Below are 19,774 nucleotides of genomic sequence, written 5' to 3'. Positions count from 1 at the left end.
TTTAGTTGGTAAACAAGGAAACATATCGGGGGAAGAATGCAGGATCACTACATGAGTCTAGTGTTCAATATCTCACGTGTGACTTCTCTAACCTGATTTTTTCTGTCTGCAGTATCGGTCGGAATATATGTGAGCTTCTGTATGTGTGATCCTGCATTCTTCCCCCGATATGTTTCCTTGTTTACCATCTAAAGGCCATATTTACAGTTCCAACATGGCCGCTATATTCAGATTAATATTTTCGCCCATTCAATCTTTAGTCTGCCCTCTATTTCCCTAGACGAAGTGTAGCGCGTCCTCTGATTGGGCAGTGTGGAAGTCAGTGATACTCAAAGAGGGCGGGGAACCACTGGGAAATCTATCCAGGACCACGTTGGTGTCTCGCTGAAACGCTATCGGCTATCTTTGTATGGAGGAACCTTTATTCCCAGGTAAGATTTGTAGCTTACTACGCGACCATATGTGCCCTAATCAGTTCATTCTCCAGTCTCCTCTAACGGTGGGAAACGTGTCTACCGATTTTTAAACCTTCCTTGTATATTGAGGGCGTAGTGTCTCTATCTCTTGCTTCTTTTCCTTTTCCGCTCTCCCCCTCTCTACTCGTCCCCCTTTCCCAAAAAAACCCCCACCTATAAACCCTTCCCCTTGTTTCCCCTGAATTTACCCCCGCTTCCCCCTTTTCCAAAACCCTTCCCCACTCTCCCCCCCCCCCTTTTTTCCTCCTCCTCTTCCCTGGAGACCGCGCCGTAATGTGAATAAACTATTCTTTTGACTCGGTTTCCTAGCGATTGCTGTTTTTGGTCTAATTAATTTTTTTTGCCACTTATGGCTTTGTTCACTCCCCGTGGCCCATTATTTTCAACTCACGAGGTCATGATTGTCTCCTTGAATGCCGCAGTTATGTAGCGACATTTTTTCCATCTATATCTTTTCTTCCCTCTATTTAGGATTTATCTATTGCCTTGAACACGAGAATTATCATCTTGACGAATGCCTTGCGCTGCGGGGTACCTCTCTTGAATAACCTGTATGTGTGTGGAAACCGGATTATACATACTTCCCACCCAGCTGAAGACCCTAGGTATGTCCGTAATACATTTTTTCCTTGATGAAAACCCCATATTAGGAACTCACACATGTGAAGCTATAACTCTTCCCTCAATTAGCCTTTCTTACTCCACAGAGCTATCTGCACCGCCCTGAGTCTTTTTTACAAGGACCGTCTTCTGCATCCAACCTTACTCAATCTTTGGGTTTAACACTTTACAGAATTTTGCATGCTATAACCAGCGGCTTGGGTATGTCCCTGTTTGTTGAATATGGCCTCTTCTCCAGGTTTTGGGCTACCACAATCAAGTGTGGATACTTGAATAGATTCTTTCTTGATTAATCTCTTTTAGATCAGACAAGCGGCCAGATAACCTTTTGAGTATATATATATCCATCTAGTGAAGATGCATACATAAATCCACTTCAACCTGGATCTAGTTTTAAAGTATGTATGATGAATTAGGTTTACCTAGCATGTTGTTATAAAGGAAAAAAACATTTTTTTTGGTACTCTTAACACGGGTGCTATATATGTGGGGTTCTATCTATCTTTGCACGTCTATCTTCACGATTTCTTCTTCTCTCTCACTCACACACGGGTGTGATATATTGTCTTGATTACTATAATCTTGGAGGTTTCTCCAATATATGCACGTTCTTGGTACCTATGGTGCCTTTTAAAAACTTTTCTTAATGATATTTTCATTAATTCACTTCTGGAGCTGATCTTGTTGATAGTTTAAAAACATTAATGATATTGCATAATTATATTTGTATCCATTCTTTATATGTGTTTTCTGATTAATCCTAGGTTTGGTTTATGTCCCCCACTATCTACCGGTCTTTGCCCTGATGAAGGTGGGACCCTGTTTTGGGTCTGACACCGAAACGCGCGTTGACGTTTGAATTTTCAGAACATTTTCCTCTATATTATCCCTTTTTTCCAACAGGACGATATATGAGCAAACCACCTATATAACTCCATCTGAAAGCCATACCACCCGGACCGTTACATGATAGTGCGATTGTTGTAGGAATAAATATATGTGTGCATGAATATAGTCATGTGTGGGACATTGAAAAATATTTTGTATAATAAATACGCTGTATTTTCTTCTTTTTCAATTATTTAATGTTCTTATGTGTATAAAAACATCTTTTGAAAACTCTGTTAATAAAAAGATATATATTTTCTTATTTAACAATTTTGTGATTTTATGATGTACACATATTGCTGGCTCAGCTCCAGGTAGTGATTTTTTGATCCAGGGACCTTTGCTCTAGGCCCATAACTATATAAACCAGGCAGGTGTCTTCCTTAGTTGATTTTAGGTGATAAGGAATGCACATGCATTCCTTGAACCCAGACTGACTCCACAGGCAATCTGCCGGCCCACCTGTCATAATGTTATAGGCATATGAAAACTTCCAACCACCCAGATTCACCACATTGACACTGCCCTCTGTCACACAGACGACTAATGGTAAATTGGCAAGGACGTATGTCAATTTGCATGTAGCGGTAAGACATGCAGGCCCAATGGAATCATGCTTCTTTCGCAGCTGTGGTGATGTTTACTCATCTGCTGTTTTGATGCATTTGGCACATGTACCCTCATCTGGCACTAATTATGCAGAAGTTCAACATTATCAAAATGTGACATACAACAAATGGCATAAACATTATAAACAATGTTTCAACAGATATAGCAGCAAAGTGGAAAGAGCTAAGTTTAGCTTGTCTGAAAATGGTTTGGTTACCATTTCCATATTTGAGTATGGGACTGGTGCTCATGAAGTTCAACACATTACCCAGACAGTGTTACCAAGTGCAAACATGACATTATAATATAATCTGATTTTGAGAAAGTGTGTGACACAGTGCCACATATATTGCTTCATCTTGTGTCATACTATGTTCATACAAGCTCCATATGTTTATCCCCTCCTGCTACAACAGTTTAGTGGGAAAAAAGTTTATTTCCTGCTGCTGATTGTGGTTTTCAATTTTTTTGTGCCCCCTCGTTATCGCTCCAGCACCCTCCCCCTTTTTTCTTCTGTACCCGAGTCCCGTTTCCCGCCGCTGCTCCCCTGCAGCCATGCCCCCTCACTTTCCCATTCGCCGCCCCGCTCCCGCCTCCCAGCTGCTCCTCCCTCCCTGCGTTTAATGGCAGCCGCGCCAGAGGTGTGCCAGAGGCAAGCCCGTCTGCGCCCATCTGTGCCTGGACTGTGCCGAGCGCTAGAACCCCTGGACCCCGCGACCGCCACAACGCCAGACTCTGCTACGACGCCAGAACCCTCCATGCACTCAACACCATCCAAGACCAAAGCTGCTTTCAGGCGGGCCCTAAACGCACCCAGGGACCTTTCTCCTGCCGCACCTGCAGCTTCACCTGTGACAGAGCCACCAAACATCCAAAGACCGGACACAACAACCTCCGCTGCATACTCCTCAACACCCGCTCCGCAGGCAAACACGCCATCGAGCTCTGGGACCTGCTCGACACCTCCGCCCCAGACATTGCCTTCCTGACCAAGACCTGGTGGAACGACTCCTCGGCGCCCGACATCGCCATAGCCATCCCGGACAGCTACAAGATCACCCGTAGGGACCGCGCCAACGGAATCGGAGGAGGAATAGCCATCGTCCACAAGTCCACCCTCAAGGTCTCCTCACACGCAGACAACACCCTCAACACCGCCGAACACCTGCACTTCCGGATTCACACCAACCCCAACACCACTCTCAGAGGAACGCTCGTCTACAGACCCCCCGGATCCCGGGCACAGTTCTGCGACTCCATCGCTGACCTCGCCAGCCCCCACGCACTCGACTCCACGGACTACATCCTCCTCGGGGACATGAACTTCCACCTCGAGAACAACAACGACACCAACTCCGCCGCACTGATCGCCAACCTCGCCAACCTCGGCCTCAGACAACTCGTCACTACACCCACCAATGCCGCTGGCCACACGCTTGACCCCGTCTTCTCCACGAGCACACACCTCGCCTTCGACCACACCACCGAACTCCACTGGACCGACCACCGCTGTATCCATTTCACCTTCAAGAAACCCACCACGCACCACTGCACCCAACAGCTGCCCCGCCGCTGCTGGAGCAAAGTCACCGAAGACCAGCTGACCACCACCCTCGCCCAGAGCCCACCCACCGACACCATCGACCCAGACGCCGCAGCCCACAACCTTAGACAGTGGATCGATGACTGCGCCAACACCCTCGCCCCGCTCAAGAAACCCTCCAACAACCGCACCAGCAAAAAAGCCACCTGGTTCACCGAAGAGCTCCAGACCTCCAAACGTGCATGCCGGAATCTGGAGAAGAAATGGCTCCACGAGCGTACACCGGACAGCCACACAGCCCACAAGGACGCCACCCGCAGACATCACCACCTCATCAGACTAGCCAAGAGATCTTCCTTCAAAGCCCGCCTGGATAACAACGCTCATAACAGCAAAGAGCTCTTCAGCATTGTGAAGGAACTCTCCAACCCCAGTGCCAACGACATCCCGCCCTCACAAGAACTGTGCGATGCACTGGCCACCTTCTTCCACCGCAAGATCGCTGACATCCATGACACCTTCAACACCACGACTGCCATGCCAGATGCCACCCCCCTGTGAACATCACACGCACCAACCACCTGACCTCCTGGGCCAACGTCAACGACGACAAGACACGCAAGGTCATGAACTCAATCCACTCAGGATCACCTTCAGACCCCTGCCCACACCACGTATTCAACAAAGCAGAAGCAGCCATCGCACCCCAACTACGGAAGGTCATCAACATCTCCTTCGAGACAGCGACATTCCCGGAAAGCTGGAAGCACACCGAAATCAGCACCCTCCTCAAGAAGCCCAAGGTGGACCCCAAGGGCCTCAAGAATTTCCGACCCATCTCCCTGCTCCCGTTCCCGGCAAAGGTCATCGAGAAAATCGTCAACATGCAACTGGCCCGCCACCTCGAAGACAACAACATCTTAGACCCGTCCCAGTCCAGATTCAGACGAAACCACAGCACCGAGACAGGCCTCATCGCGGCAAAAGATGACATCAGGCGCCAACTAGACAACGGCGAAACATCAGCCTGTATCCTCCTGGACTTGTCAGCCGCCTTTGACACGGTCTGCCACCACACACTAAAGACACGCCTCCAAGAAGCCGGAATCCAAGAGAAGGCCCTGAACTGGACCACGTCCTTCCTCGCCGGCAGGACACAGAGTGTTCGCCTCCCCCCCTTCCGTTCCGCAGCCACCCACATCATCTGCGGCATACCCCAGGGCTCATCCCTCAGCCCGATGCTGTTCAACATCTACATGGCCCCCCTCGCACAAGTGGCCCGCCAACACGACCTCAACATCATCTCCTACACCGACGACACCCAGCTCATCCTCTCCCTCACCAAGGACCCGCACACCGCCAAAACCAAACTCCACGAGGGAATGAAGGCCGTCGCTGATTAGATGAGGAGCAGCCATCTGAAGCTGACCTCAGACAAGACGGAGGTCCTCATCCTCAGACCCACCCCCTCTGCCTGTGATGACTCCTGGTGGCCAAACACACTGGGAACAGCACCAACACCCACTGACCACACACGCAACCTAGGATTCATCCTCGACTCCTCCCTCTCCATGTCAAAGCAGGTCAACGCCGTCTCCTCCTCCTGCTACAACACCCTCCGCATGCTCCGCAGGATCTACAAGTGGATCCCTACAGAAACAAGAAGAACGGTGACTCAGGCCCTCGTCAGCAGCAGGCTGGACTACGGCAACGCTCTCTATGCAGGAATCCCGGCGAAACACCTGCGACGACTACAACACATCCAAAACGCCTCCGCCCGACTGATCCTCAACGTCCCCCGCTGCAGTCACATCACCTCCCACCTGAGAGACCTACACTGGCTCCCCGTCGACAAGAGGATCACCTTCAAGCTCCTCACCCACGCACACAAAGCACTCCACAACACCGGACCAGCCTACCTCAATAGCAGACTCAGCTTCTACACCCCCACCCGCCAGCTTCGATCCACCAGCCTCGCCCTCGCTGCTGTCCCCCGCATCCAACGAACGACCTCCGGCGGCAAAGCCTTCTCCTTCCACCCACCTACGACAAACCCAAGACCTGCTCTCCTTCAGAAGACTCCTCAAGACCTGGCTCTTCGAGCAGTAGCGGCACCCCCTCCCCTCAGCGCCTTGAGACCCTCACGGGTATGTAGTGCACTCTACAAGTACATTGATTGATTGATTGGGAATGACTATAGGTTTGGCTAGAGATTCAAGCTGATCAACACTTACACTGTTTAGTGACCCATACCTGTCTCTCTAGCTGTGTGTCAAATCAAAAGTCAGTGTTAAATCATGTGAGATGGTGTTAGCAGGCTAACCATCAGAAACAAACCATTACTCCCATGATAGATTATGCAAATGTTGTTGATATAGGGCACATTTCTTTCTTAATCATATATTTGAGTCATGACAGAGGACAAATGACATCTCGAAATGTTTTTCTGTAAGGGTGTTAGTACATTATCATGATTATTTTAGTTTTATCATTTACATAACTTAGCCTGAGGTATAGCTGTTGTAATACAGCCTCAGGGTTACTTGACCCTCCCTCAGAGTAGTCCATGCCACACTTATGTGAAATTGAGTGAAAGAGCAACATTTACATAGATGCACTGGAGGCTGTAAGGATATTGGCCTGGTACAAGACTTAACCATGGTGTTGTACAAATCATTATCAGACTGCCTGGCTGATGCTCATGGTGAGTGTAGATGTCCATATGGCAGATATGTGGTGCTATGGCTTGGAAGGTTGCAACTGGATGTCATGATTCCTATCACAGTGCATGGTGAATATCCTGGAGCACATTGTGCAAATGTTAGTGCTGTAAAACATATGGAGCACAAGTAGGCCTCAATGCCTGGATACAGTGTCGTTGGCAATGTGTGGCCAGCTGCACAGACGCACTAGTCTGCACATGGATTTGCATTGAAATGCCAAACTCATGGCCTAGGTATGAATCCAAGTTGCAGCACGGTGTAGAAGTTCACATGCAGGGATGCACTGTGTCAGCAACATACAACCCATTACACTGCTCACCTACTGGTGGGCTAATGTACTTGCTAGCATCAAAGCAGTCACACTTGCCTCATGGTGCAAGGTTCCATCCATCATACCTCAAAAAGTAATTGTACAGATGAGTACTCCACATACATACACACACTCCTGAGATGTACTGCCTTATTTAAACTGTGCAGTTATGAAAGCAGCCCTGAAAGAATGTGTGGACAGATTATGTTAAGGTAATCACTGTATTGATGCAACTGCTTACCAGAAGCTATATGTCAGATTTCCTGGTATTTGCCAGAGGGAAAATCGGTGCAGTGTACTACAGTTATGTCTTGGAAGAGGTAGCCAACCACCCTCCATCTATGTATTGGCTACCTGTCACTAAGTCAAGATAGCAATGTGTGTTGCCTTGTGTAACTCCAGGTGAGTAATGCAATTCAGAAGCACACTACCTGGACTTGCTTACCTTATTACCTTTCACATATGGTAATGAGGCAATTTCACCTCACTTGCATGATGCAATACCAACATCAACATTGTCTATATCTGGACCATGTGTCCTAATTCCTATCAACAAATCACTATGATTGTGACTCACTGTCATCAAGGATATCATTTTAATCATTTTGTGACTACATTGCCATATCGTACACCTACACTGACACCACTTGAGTCAGTTTGTCTTGTATGATTAGCACATTGTTAGACTTGGCATTTTTCCCCTGTCTTTTTGCTTTCTGACCTCCCGATTTTGACTCTTTTTTGCTGGTTTAGTGTCTCTGCGCACTTTCTCAGTGCTGTTCAGTGTTAAAGTGCAAGTGCTCCTGTTGGAAATTATGTTATGGATTGGTGTTTCCCTGAGTGGCATATTTGATTTACTGGTGAAGTCCCTAGTAAAGTGCACTGAGAGTGCAAGGGCGGGTAAATCAAATGCTACTAGTGGGCTTGCAGCACTGGTTGTGACACCCACAGATGTTGCCCTGAAAAGGCACACAGAGTCTGTGTGCAGTTTATAACTGCCATGTCGACCTGGCAAGTGCACCCACTTGCCAGGCCCCAACCTTCCCTTTTTCTACATCTCTGGCACCCTTAAGGTAGGCCCAAGGTACCCCTGTGGGCAGGGTGTTATGTATGTGAAAGGTAGGACATGTACTGATGTGTGTGGCATGTCCTGGTGGTGAATTAAAGTGCATTTCGTTTTTACCATTGCAAGGCTGCCTGTTCCCATAGGACAGAATGGGGAGTTTGTTTATAACATCTTATAAACATAACTGGCCCTGGGAACAAGGTAAAGAGATACAGTTTAGTATGCCTGAACTCAGAATCTAAAGACGCATCTTTTAGTGAAGGTGATTTTTACATTCTGTGTTTGAAAATACCACTTTTAGAAAGTAGGTATTTTCTTGGTTAGCCATTCAGTGTGCCTCTGCTGGGTTTGTGGATTGACAGTCTAACTTTGGGATGACAGGGGCAGGGGAGGTGCAGTGGCTCCAGAGAGTCTAGATGGGTCAGAGATGGACTGAATAGACCTGGGCTGCATTTGGAGTAGGGGGAGGAGATTTCCTTTCACCTGAATAGGCCTGGTATGCCTCTGACAATGCTGTTTCCACCTCCTGCCAGGAAACTGCACCAGAGAGCACAGACACTCTCTGCCTGAGAGGACAAAGGATTTCGGGCTATTAAAAGTGGAGCCCAAACCCCTAAACTTTAGAACTCTTCTGGACCAAGAAGACTGCCAAGAAGAAGAGATGGAGAATCTGTGAGGAGGAACTACCACTTTGCTGTGTGCTTTGCTGTGTTGGACTGCAGTGGCTGCTTCTGTCGTGGGCAGTGACAGGACAGGACTCGGACTTTCTGCAATCTCTTTTTGAGAGTTTCTCCAAGGGCTTGAGGTAGAGCCTTCCCTCTGTTCAAAAAGTCTCTGGAACAGAAAAGACTTCAAGTCTTCTGCACTCAGCACTGGGGACTGTGTGTTTTGTGGTGCAACAGAAGAAAAAGAAACCCGACGCCATCTACGATGCCGCTGCCGACACCGCTGCCAACTCCCTGTCATGAAGGCACCGCAGAGGGCACCACCACAATGCCACACTGCAACCCTGGTCTCACCGAAGCCGCCTGCTGACGCCGCCACCGAACCACTGCTTGCACTGCGACTTGTACTGTATTATGGATTGTTTATTGTTTTTTGTCTTGTCTTAAGTATATAAAAATATTGGATATTTTTCTAAACTGGTGTGGTGTCCTTTTGTAGTGCTTACATTGTATTACTGTTGGTTATGTGCAAATGCTTTACACACTGCCTCTAAGATAAGCCTGACTGCTCGTGCCACGCTACCGAGGGGGTGAGCAGGGGTTATTTTAGGAGTGTAACTCCCTTATCCTGACTAGAAGGAAGGGTCCCTACTTGAACAAGGTACCTTTTCCAACACAGATGTATTTGTACTGAAGGTATCTTGTCCACATCTCTTTCGCAATGTTTGGTGTTCGTCTGGCCTGCCATATATGATTGTATGTCAATGCAAGCTTATACTTGCAAACATCATGTACATTTTCAGCTTGAGCTGATAAGTTCTACCTTTACCTCCCCAGATAACATGACGAATCACAAAGCCAAACAGCACTCATTGAGAATGCAACCCTACCACCACATCTTCCATGTAGCAAAGGCACACAGGAAGACGGGGGTGCTGTACGAGAGGTCCACGACTGCAGGGGCCTGGAATACTGAAAGGGAGGCCCACACAATACAATCCAGTGGGCTCAAACATTTGGAGGGTGGCCAACACAAGCCGGACACAACACAGGCCGTTGCAGGACCATCAACTGGCTCACAGGTACCAAACACATGGCCCAGGAGCCCCACACCTGCCAGTGGACCTTTGCTTGAGGCCCAGGTCCTCAAGGAGTTGCAGGGCATGAACAAGAGGCTGTGCATATAGAAGAAGAACAGGCTAGCCTCCATGCCATTATGTTGACTTTGCAAGAGGCCATGCAGCGCATCAGTGCTAAAATATTGACTCTACCATAGATCATTTCCTGTTTTTTACATGTTGATTTTATAGTTTTAGGAAATTAGGAATAGTCTTAGGGTTTAATGTAGGTATAGTGTAGTTTAGTGTAAGTTTTTTAGATATTTTAATAGGTAGTACAATATAAGTTTGTTCTTATACTGTTAGGTTTTTAAGTGTGTGGGGGTTAATGTTTAGTGTGCGTTTAAAAATGAAATGATTTTTTTTGGTGAAAAAGCCAGAAAAAATGATATATTTGTTTAGGATATATGTATAGGTAGTGTATGTCTAGGATGTTTGTGTTTTTGTACTGTGCCGATCTATGTGTATGAAGTGCTCCAATTTGCATACCCAGCGCTTGCAGTGCTTTGGAGATGGATTTGGGGACACTCTTTACTGATGACCAGTGGAAATACTGCTGTACCCAGTCTCGTGCACTATTGCCCAATTACAGACTCCATCTGCTGCATTTCAAGTATTTAAATAGATTATATTGCACTCCAAACATGTTATTTTGAATAGGGCTAATTGAGGATGCCTGCGCATACCCTAGCGCTAACTTTATACATCTGGCGTGGCATTGCCTGGCACTACAGTGCTTTTGGCTTGAGGTATTTGAACCAGTGGATGACATTACTGGTCATCTGACTGCGCTTGCTGAGGTTTGTGTAGCTGGTGCATGTAAGGGATGTCCCCCTCAGACTTGTGCAAACTGACGGCCATGCTCCTTCTCCTTGCAAAGCAGCAGGTGGCAATTCACTGGGGAAGGTGTTTAGCACTGCACAGGACTGGATGGATTCGAGATGCAACCTATTGCCAAGAGTATCTCACAGCATATTGGGAATTAATGCCTGTACGATTCCGCCCTCATGACATTTGGTCCATATTGGAGCGCTACCTGTGTGTTGGGCTGCCGAAGTGTAGCGTGACACTGCCGCAAACCGTTTGCGGCAGCACTCCGGTCGGTGGCCCATTCCCCTTTGACTTAGGCCGCTTAAGGTATTAGATGCCACTGTGCTGCTTGACCCTGCTAGCTAGAGCCATGGTGCGCCAAATGGGGGTATTCTACTGACTGAATATTTACGTTTCCCCTCTGAGTGGCTCCCCTTCCTTTTCTTCCCTTCTTTCCCTTCTCTCTTGTTTTCAGAGACTCAGGTACTGCAACTGGTGATGATATTGCTTTGGCCCGCTGTATTGTGCTAATGGAAATTTATGCAACTGCACTTGCTCTCTTTGTTCTTCTATGGGAATTTCAATAAACAGAACTTTAAAACAAAATCTATGTGTATTAAAGGGGCTTAGTTAAGATAATATAGGCTAGAGTTAAGGTTAGTTAGTATAGACTAGGTAGGTGTAGGGAGTTTAAGATAAGATAGTGTAAGGTAGTGTTAAGCTTAGTTAGTTTAGGCTAGGTAGGTGTAGATAGTTGAGGCAGTTTTGATAGAATAATTGTTTTTCTACTTTCACTACTTTGTCATAATTTAATATTAAATAGTTGACAGCACAGAATACGTTGAATTGAGTACATGATGTAGCTACTGCCCTGCAATCTTTGTAGGTAAATGTTGCCTTGTCAGAGGCCCAGGGACAATTGTTAGTCTACCTTACATTTGAGTCAAGTATAGAGCCTTTTCCAATCTTTTTTAGTTTTTTTTTTTGGAAAACCTTTATTAAGAAATTGTACGGTACATCAGTGTGATAAAAAACCACGTATCCTATTGCACATTATTGCACATGTAAATGACACCTTCCCGTACCAGAATTAATGGAACACTAACTCCCCCCCCCAATAATTTAGATGCAGTCCAGAAATCTCATCGTACAGTCCAACATTTGTCAGTACAGTATATCAGCATATGATGCAGTCCACCATTTACAACAGTATATACGAGGTAAAGGCAATACAAACTACTCAGATATCACAGGTATAATGGAGCCCCAAGCTTAGTGCCCCAATTCAACCCCCAGCGAACATAACAAGGAGGCTGTAGCGCACCCAAACCATGGCCCCAGTGTCTCAGCACTGGCTCTTAACAGAGCTACATCCCAAGCGGTCCATCCTGTGAGGTCGGGGATCGTGATTCAGACTCAGCCTCACAGTCTGTCTCCAAAGCAGCCCCGCCCTCCACTTCCTCGCTCCTTGCCGCTTGCGCAATGAAATGAAATGAAAAGTAAGGTTTATATAGCGCAACTGTCACTCCTTACGGAGTCTCCTGGTGCTGCAGATAACTGATAATGCAATCAGATAGGAGTGCTAGTGTCTTTCGGGCGTGACGTAGTGGGTAATAGATCTGCATAGCTGTGCATGTGTTCTTGCCAAGTGGACATCATGTGAATCCAGTCTTTATACTTGGGAGCACGGCCTCTTCCCCATCGACATGCCACTTGCAGTTTCTCTAATAGCAGCCCAATTGGTAGAATGTTTTTATATCTTGTATTGATGTTTTGAATCAGTCCCAGGAGGGCTAAGAGTGGACATGGCGTCATCCGGACACCTATCATGTCCGAGATCCCATCGAACATCTGTGTCCAGAATTCTGCCACCGGGGGGCAACTCCACGCCAGGTGAAGGAAGTCCGCCCCCTCCCGCCCACATCGTGTGCATGCATCATTATCCCTGAGTCGGAATCTGTAAAGTTTAGCCGGAGTATGTTATAACCGGTGCAAAAACTTAAAATGAATAAGGCGTAGCCTGCTGTTACTAGTAATGGCCTCTGTCTGTGTACAGCTAAGTTCCCATTGCTCATCTGTCAATGGGGCGTCCAAATCCCTATCCCATTCGCGTCTGGGCCGAACATGGTAGGTTGGCAGTGCTTTCTGTGTGTGCTTATATAGGAGGGATATAGCATGTCTGGGGGCTCTGCCTGTAGGAAGGCATGTAGAGGAGCTAGTGTAGTTGGCTCTTCAGGAAAATCAGGGGTATCAGCCTTAATAATTTGTCGGAGTCGAGTGTACATAAATGTGTCCATTATCGTTGGCGTACGTGTTCCAAGAAACTGTTCCTTGGAGCGGAACTGCCCCGCTATATAAAGGTCCCCCCAGGTGTAATACTTGAGGCCATCTAGCATCTTTCGACATATTCCATCACACGTAACTCGTAACAAGGGATTGCGTGACAGGGACATTTTGGGAGAGTATAACACAGGGTTCCCCAGCTTGCGGGCTATCCGATGCCAGGCCAGTATAGTACAGTCCACGGTGGATGGATCACGAGCGCCCTCCCTCACTGCAGTGAAAAGGTTGCCTAACGGGGGGGTTCGGGGCCATATAGCCACCTTCGACCGCCAGATGAGGCATAAAAGGTGGCGGGTGGAACCAATATATTGCAAAATGGGCCTGTGCACAATAACAATAAAATTAAAAATTTGGGACATCAAACCCCCCCTGGTGATATGGCAGCATAAGCGTGTTTAGGTTAAGTTGTGCCTGCTTCCCGCCCCATATGAGCCTCGTAAGTTGAGATCTGAGTGTACTAAAGAAAAAACTCAATGGGTGATATGGTATATTTATGAACAGATATAAAAGCTTCGGTAGTAACACCATCTTGATTAATGAGATCCTTCCCGCCATGGAGAGGGGAAGTCGCAGCCACTTGGTGACATTATCAGTTATCTTATCTATGGGCGTGCCATAATTGATTCTCATTAGCGCGTCTCTGTCTCTAGTAACATGGATACCCAGGTATTTCAATTTGTCAGATTCCCATATTAGGGGGTAATCCAGCTGGTATGACGGGGTGCTATCTGTTAAGGGGAAAACCGCAGATTTTGACCAATTTATTTGTACTCTGGATATAGCACCGAATTTAGTTATCTCCCGTAATATGGGGTTAAGATTGTCTTGAGGTTTCTTAACATACAATGTCATGTCATCTGCATATAAAGAAATAAGCAGCTGTCTAGTAGGGTAAATCAGTGCTTTATCATTATGGTGTTGTCGGAGCTTCGCTGCTAAGGGTTCAATGGCAAGAGCAAACAAAATAGGAGATGAGGGGCGACCCTGGCGCGTCCCCCTGGATATAGCAAAGGGGGAGGATTTGGCACCGTTTAAGAGCACTGATGCCCCCGGCTGGCTGTAAAGCAGTTGTATCCAGTGGAGGAAGGTAAAGGGCATCCCCATGCATCCCAATATACCTAGCAATTAGTCCAACTCCAGGGAATCAAATGCCTTGGTGGCGTCGAGGAATACCGCCACCGCCGAGCAGTTCGGGTCGATATCTTGTAGAACTGCGGCAAGGGTTCTGAGATTATGCGACGTGGCACGGTTAAGGATGAACCCCGCCTTTTCCAATCTTTTAGGCACTGTAAGTGGGCTTCTTTTGCAATTTTAATTCACCGTACAACAGAGGTAGCATACTACTATAGCACTCTGTGTGAGAGTAATAGGGCAGGTATAGTTGTGATAGTTTTGTCACTACAGATTCCTGGCTGCGCTCAGACACACACTGGTGCCTGTTCCTAATTCAAACACTCTTGCACCATTGTACACATTGGTTATAGTTGTTGGCTGGTTACAACTCATGAATGTATCCACACCTGCCTCGAGAACCTCCGTCATAATTGAGATTGACTATTTGCTAGGTGTGGCTCTTAATGCATGTCACTTTGGTTAAGTACTGTCAAAGTGTAATGCTTATAAGTCAGCCATGTCCTCTTCCCCTTGGGAGGTGTAGCTTTGTTCCTGGTTCTGTGCTTTGGCTCGTATGCAAAATATTTATGTACAATGTACAATAGATGTAATGTGTGATTACACTCACACTCAAAACATAAGCGGCCTCTCAGGGGCACAGGAACTAATTAACCCTACTTATTCGAGTGTAGCATTATTCACCATTTAATCGTTGACACAGGACCCCAACATTAAGCTCTTGCATTTCTTGCATACTGGGTATGAGTATCTGGCTATTATTAGTTCATCCATGCTAATATATATACTGTAGAATCTCTTCAGTCTGAACATTGAGATTATCATATTAGGATGGTCACATTGCTATGTTCAATTAGCCAAATTTATATGGAGAGTGAAACAGTGGTATGCCATATATTCCTCATTTAGAGCTGGTATGTATTAGTGTAATTAGGATCAGATTCCCACTGTGTTTCAGTCAAGTGACTGCATCTTGTTGTTACACACTGACATTGCATTGGGAGATAACACATTGCTCATTATACCATTGCAGTGGTTTAACTTGTTGTAGGTGCATATCCAAAGACAGCCTGTCAAACTGAGTTTTGCTCACTTTTCTTGTGATGCAAACAAGTGGGTTATGAACGTACTCTTCCACCATAGGATTTGAAGTCCTTTCAACAAAAAAAAGTACCATGCTCGTTATAGTTTAGTAGAAATTGGTATTTTATTGTAAGTTTTTATGGAATATTGTTGGTCCCTCACAATATTTTACAGGAGTCCCATTGTACAATTTTGCACACACCAACAGTTATAGAAAGTGTAGATAACCAGACAGAGTCCATTTGAGAGACATGGCATACGACAGGTGGAGGTGAGGTGAATTTCAGTGAGGAGGTCCAAATTGCTTTTGGGGAAGGTATGGTTGTTTCAAAGTCCACACGTGGATAACATCAATATGGGCACAAACAAAAAGTCCAGTACTGAGTTACAAAGGAAGTGGCACAATAATAAATAGAGGACCGATATGAAACTGGTCAGGAGGCACAGACAAATGTCAGTGGCCAGATCTCTGACGAAAACTACTGATGCCCACTTCTTCCTCCTCTGATATGTGTTGTGACTCCACTGTTGCTGGTGACATTTGTATGGGAGCTGTGTGTGGCATACACACATCAGGGGAAGAAGATATGGCTTCCCTTTCTCCAACAGCATTTGACTGTGCCAGTAAGGCAGGCAGCAAGTTGGTGACAAGGGTCTAGTGGCATGCCACAAGGCAACTATGTTGCCATTGAGGGCACGCATTGTTGCAATGTAGGAATCCAACTTGCGCTCCATAGACTTCATGATGTTCTAGATTGCCCCAAGCTGGCTGACAACTTCACTGGTGTCAGATGTAGAGGACTGTTGTTGTACCCTCTGCATCATGACACCAATGATGTCCGCTAGGGACTCTTCCATTCCACAGCGCCAAGTGTAGGTGCCTGCAATTGCCTCTGTCATACCCTTATTAGGGCTCAGACACCTACGGACTCCTTCCAGGTTGCCCACTATGGGCCCCATCCCGGCCCACACCTCATCTGTCATTTGCTGCTGGACTCCTACCAAATGCCACTGAAATTCATTCTGGGGTCCTCGGAATCCTCAGCTGGGAGTGAACAGTTAGAAGAGGTTTGTCCTGTGGGGGGCAGTTCCTCTGGGGACCCTGCAACATTATCTACCCTTGCCACAACTGGAGGAGAAGGTTTTAAAGAGTCCAGAAGGTGTTGGAAGGTCTCATCATCCATGGGGGGCAGGATGGCATCATCAACAGGTTGGTCATCAAGGACAGGCTGCTCTACAGAGGGTGATATTTGTCCCTCTGGAAAGATATAGTAATATGTCAATAATGAAACATGATAGATGTAGAAATAAGTGCTTTTGATGACAATCAGGCTGACAAATTATTCACTTTTCAATACACAGGGATACGTGGAACATGTTACTACAAGTGAATAAAACCATGTGACACATTGGTATACCTTGTTCACACAACCTATGTATGAACAAGGGGGGCTATTTGTGTAATGACACACAACGCAACATAGCTATGTAGCTTACACTGCTGTAACAATATCTTCTTGATACCACTGCTGAGACCTTTACGCCATGCCACCAGGGTGGCGGCATTTCTTCTAGCCATCAGTTAGCACCCCAGTACTGAAAACTTAATGTAAATTTGTTATGTATAACATATTACCTTGCACTGTGCCTTTCACACAGTATAGCATACCAATCTGGCTTGCGTTTCTGTCTTTCATGTCTTTAAAACATCCCTGAGCTCCTTCCTCACAGTGAGGGAGTTGTAGGCCTTAGTGGGACTAGGTTTTCCCACCAAGAGGAGATACCCATATGTTGAAGCATGCCACCTATGGTGGGTGAGGGTATTTGTCCTAGAAGGGATTTCTCCTATATGGAGATTTTGTAAGACACCAGCTTGTCACTTCGCAGGCTTTCTTGTGCTAGCACAGACCCGAGGATTTTTTGTGTCATATATCTGCAAAGTTTCCAAGGTTCATGCATGATGTGCTGCTCCAGCCCAGGGGTGTAGCTTGTTATTATGAGACTTGTAGTCCCATTTAATCATGTTGTACATTATACTACAAGTCCCAGGACTCAAAGGACAATCTGGACTCGCAAAGCACATCACGCATGGCTATGAGAATCTTGCCAGGGCTGGACTGGGCTGAATGATTTATCACTGCCCAAGTAAATTACATTTATGTGATGTATGAGTTAACATGTGAGACATTCATATCTTTTCCCTTGCTCATAGCACAATGCAGCATAGCAAATGCTGCATGACAATTTTAATTAATCATGTATTCCTTGTTTTGACTTACCTTTTAGTTCTTCTTTGTCCTCAGCTGCAGCACTGTCCTATCCTTCCACTCCTGCCACCAACTCTGTTGGGATGATTGACGTCACCTTCTCCTCCAATGGGTTCAACTCCTCCTACTGATCGGGTCCTCCTCTGGTCCTCATTCTACCCTCAGGTTCTTGTGCAGTTTCTCTTTGGTCCTTAGCTTAGAATCATGCCAGTGCTTCTTGCACTCTAGCACTGTTCATTTTGCTTGGCTACACTGTTGATCTTATCCACTGTGGACTGCCAAATGGCTTCGTTCTTCCATAATGGCAATTTGGAGGTGACAAAGAGAAGGTATTTATTCTTCATCACCTCAGCTATTATATCTGGTTCTCCTCCTCACTGAAATTTGCCTTCCTCTTGCCCTGGTCTACTTTCTGGTCATCTTGGCCGGGGCTGGTGTTGTTGCCCTCAATTTATGAGTCTTAGTGGTCCTGAAGTGCAGAGGATGCCAATACATAATTTTTTCCTGCACATTTCGCTTTTTTTAAACTTCCCGCCAATCAGCAAACTCCTACATAACACAGAGTTGATTTGCGGCACTTTATGACACGAAATTCAGATTTGCGTCACATAGGTCGCAGTTGGGTTAGGATACTTTGAGTCGTTTCACTTTCCGATGCGTAAGTAATGCAACTCAGCGCAAATATTTGTGAAGCAGCACTGCCGAAACGCAGCATTGCATAAGTTCTCGTAAATATTCACCATAGAGTCTGCTTTTTAAGCTTTTGCTCTCTTCTGTTTCAGTACAAGAAGTGGTAGAGGTGAGTGAGCCAACAACTTAACAGGGAGAGCCGAGTTGGAGCCGAGCAAAGAGTTTGGCATGGATTTAAGAGCCCATGCATGAGCCGAGCAGTGAAAATGTTTTAGCATGTAAATCATGTAACAAACAACATGTAAAAATATTGCAGACTCTCTTTAAAATTCAAAGAAGTGCATTTCTTCAACATGCTGAATTGTTTCATGTTTGTACATCAGATATGTCACTCCATTGACAGGTATTTATTAAAAGTAATAGTTTCTAAATGTGAATTTAGAAACATTCCTTCTTCCCCCACGTGACAACTATACCATTAGTGAACTGAGTGTTTAATTTGCCAGTGGCGGCCACCAGCATTTATTTTTGAGGACCAGCACTTAGTTTTCTGCATCAGATATTTACCGAAAGCAAGATGGAAAAACACACAAACTGGAAAGACAGAGGAAGATGGAGAAGTCATCACAAAGGGAGAAAGCAGCAACCTGCAAGAGTTAGATTAAGGGGCAGGGAGTCTCTGGCAGTAGATTAAAATGTATGAGGTGGTTTAGGCCTTGGCATTCGGCTCACTGAAGTTTAATAGCACCAGCCGCAGGCTTCTGAGCAGAACTTCGTGTGCGGCACTCTTTCTTTTACAATTTAAGCACGGTAACGGCCAGATGCACTAAGGCTTTGTGTGGTAGCAAAGGGTACAAATCGCAAAATGGAACCCTTTGTGACTGCAAAATGGCCTTTTGGTATGCACCAAACTCAAATTGCAATTTGGTAACACGTTACCAATCACAATGTGGGTTTGCGACTACATACCAAATCAATATTTGGATGGGAAGTTTTTAGGGCAACCCTTTTAAATAGTGATCTGCAATGAGATTTATTAATATTTTGCAATCGAAATCTGATTGCAAAACTTTAATAGTTTTCTGACTACACAAAGGTAGTGGTAACTCATTTACAAATGGGAAAGGGGTACCTAAGGGACCTCTTCGTCTTTGTGAATGTTGACTAAAAAGTTTTTTTAGACTAAGCTGTGGTCTCTTAAAAAGTATCTGTGAAATTTTCAATTGTTTTTCAACATTTAAACAACATAAATAATTACTTTATTTAAAGGCAGTCACAGACATGTTGGTCTGCAGTCCCCATCAAGCCACCATTCCTTTGATGGTAGCAAACTATAGTGGGTCACAATTCACAATCTATCTCACTGTATTTGTGAAGTAGGTCGAACTGTGAGCCATTTTGATTGGGTATTTTGCAAACCGACCTACTAGCACCTAGGTTGGTTTGAAAAATACCACACGGATTGCAAAAATACTCGTCGCAAATTGCAAC

At 45.8% G+C, this 19,774-nt stretch overlaps 1 long non-coding RNA gene across 3 annotated transcripts in view; it reads left to right on the top strand.

Annotated features, from left to right (window-relative positions):
- Positions 1 to 312: 312 nt before the first annotated feature.
- Positions 313 to 19,774, top strand: part of LOC146823038 (uncharacterized) — a 77,611-nt gene continuing 58,149 nt past the window's right edge. Inside the window, exons 1-4 of one of the 3 annotated variants that reach the window (XR_014962125.1) lie at positions 340 to 431; positions 948 to 1,081; positions 1,401 to 1,495; positions 9,739 to 9,983. This is a non-coding gene — a long non-coding RNA (uncharacterized LOC146823038). Of the gene's footprint in view, positions 432 to 947; positions 1,082 to 1,400; positions 1,496 to 9,738; positions 9,984 to 19,774 lie in introns of all 3 variants that reach the window. The other 2 variants (XR_014962124.1, XR_014962126.1) reach the window with 2 other exon arrangements.

The sequence above is a fragment of the Triturus cristatus genome, chromosome 5_2 (assembly GCF_964204655.1).
Source record: "Triturus cristatus chromosome 5_2, aTriCri1.1, whole genome shotgun sequence".
In the NCBI taxonomy this organism is placed as follows: Eukaryota; Metazoa; Chordata; class Amphibia; order Caudata; family Salamandridae; genus Triturus; species Triturus cristatus.
The sequence above is the reverse complement of the archived record's forward strand: the minus strand, read 5'-3'. Positions and strand labels throughout refer to the sequence as shown.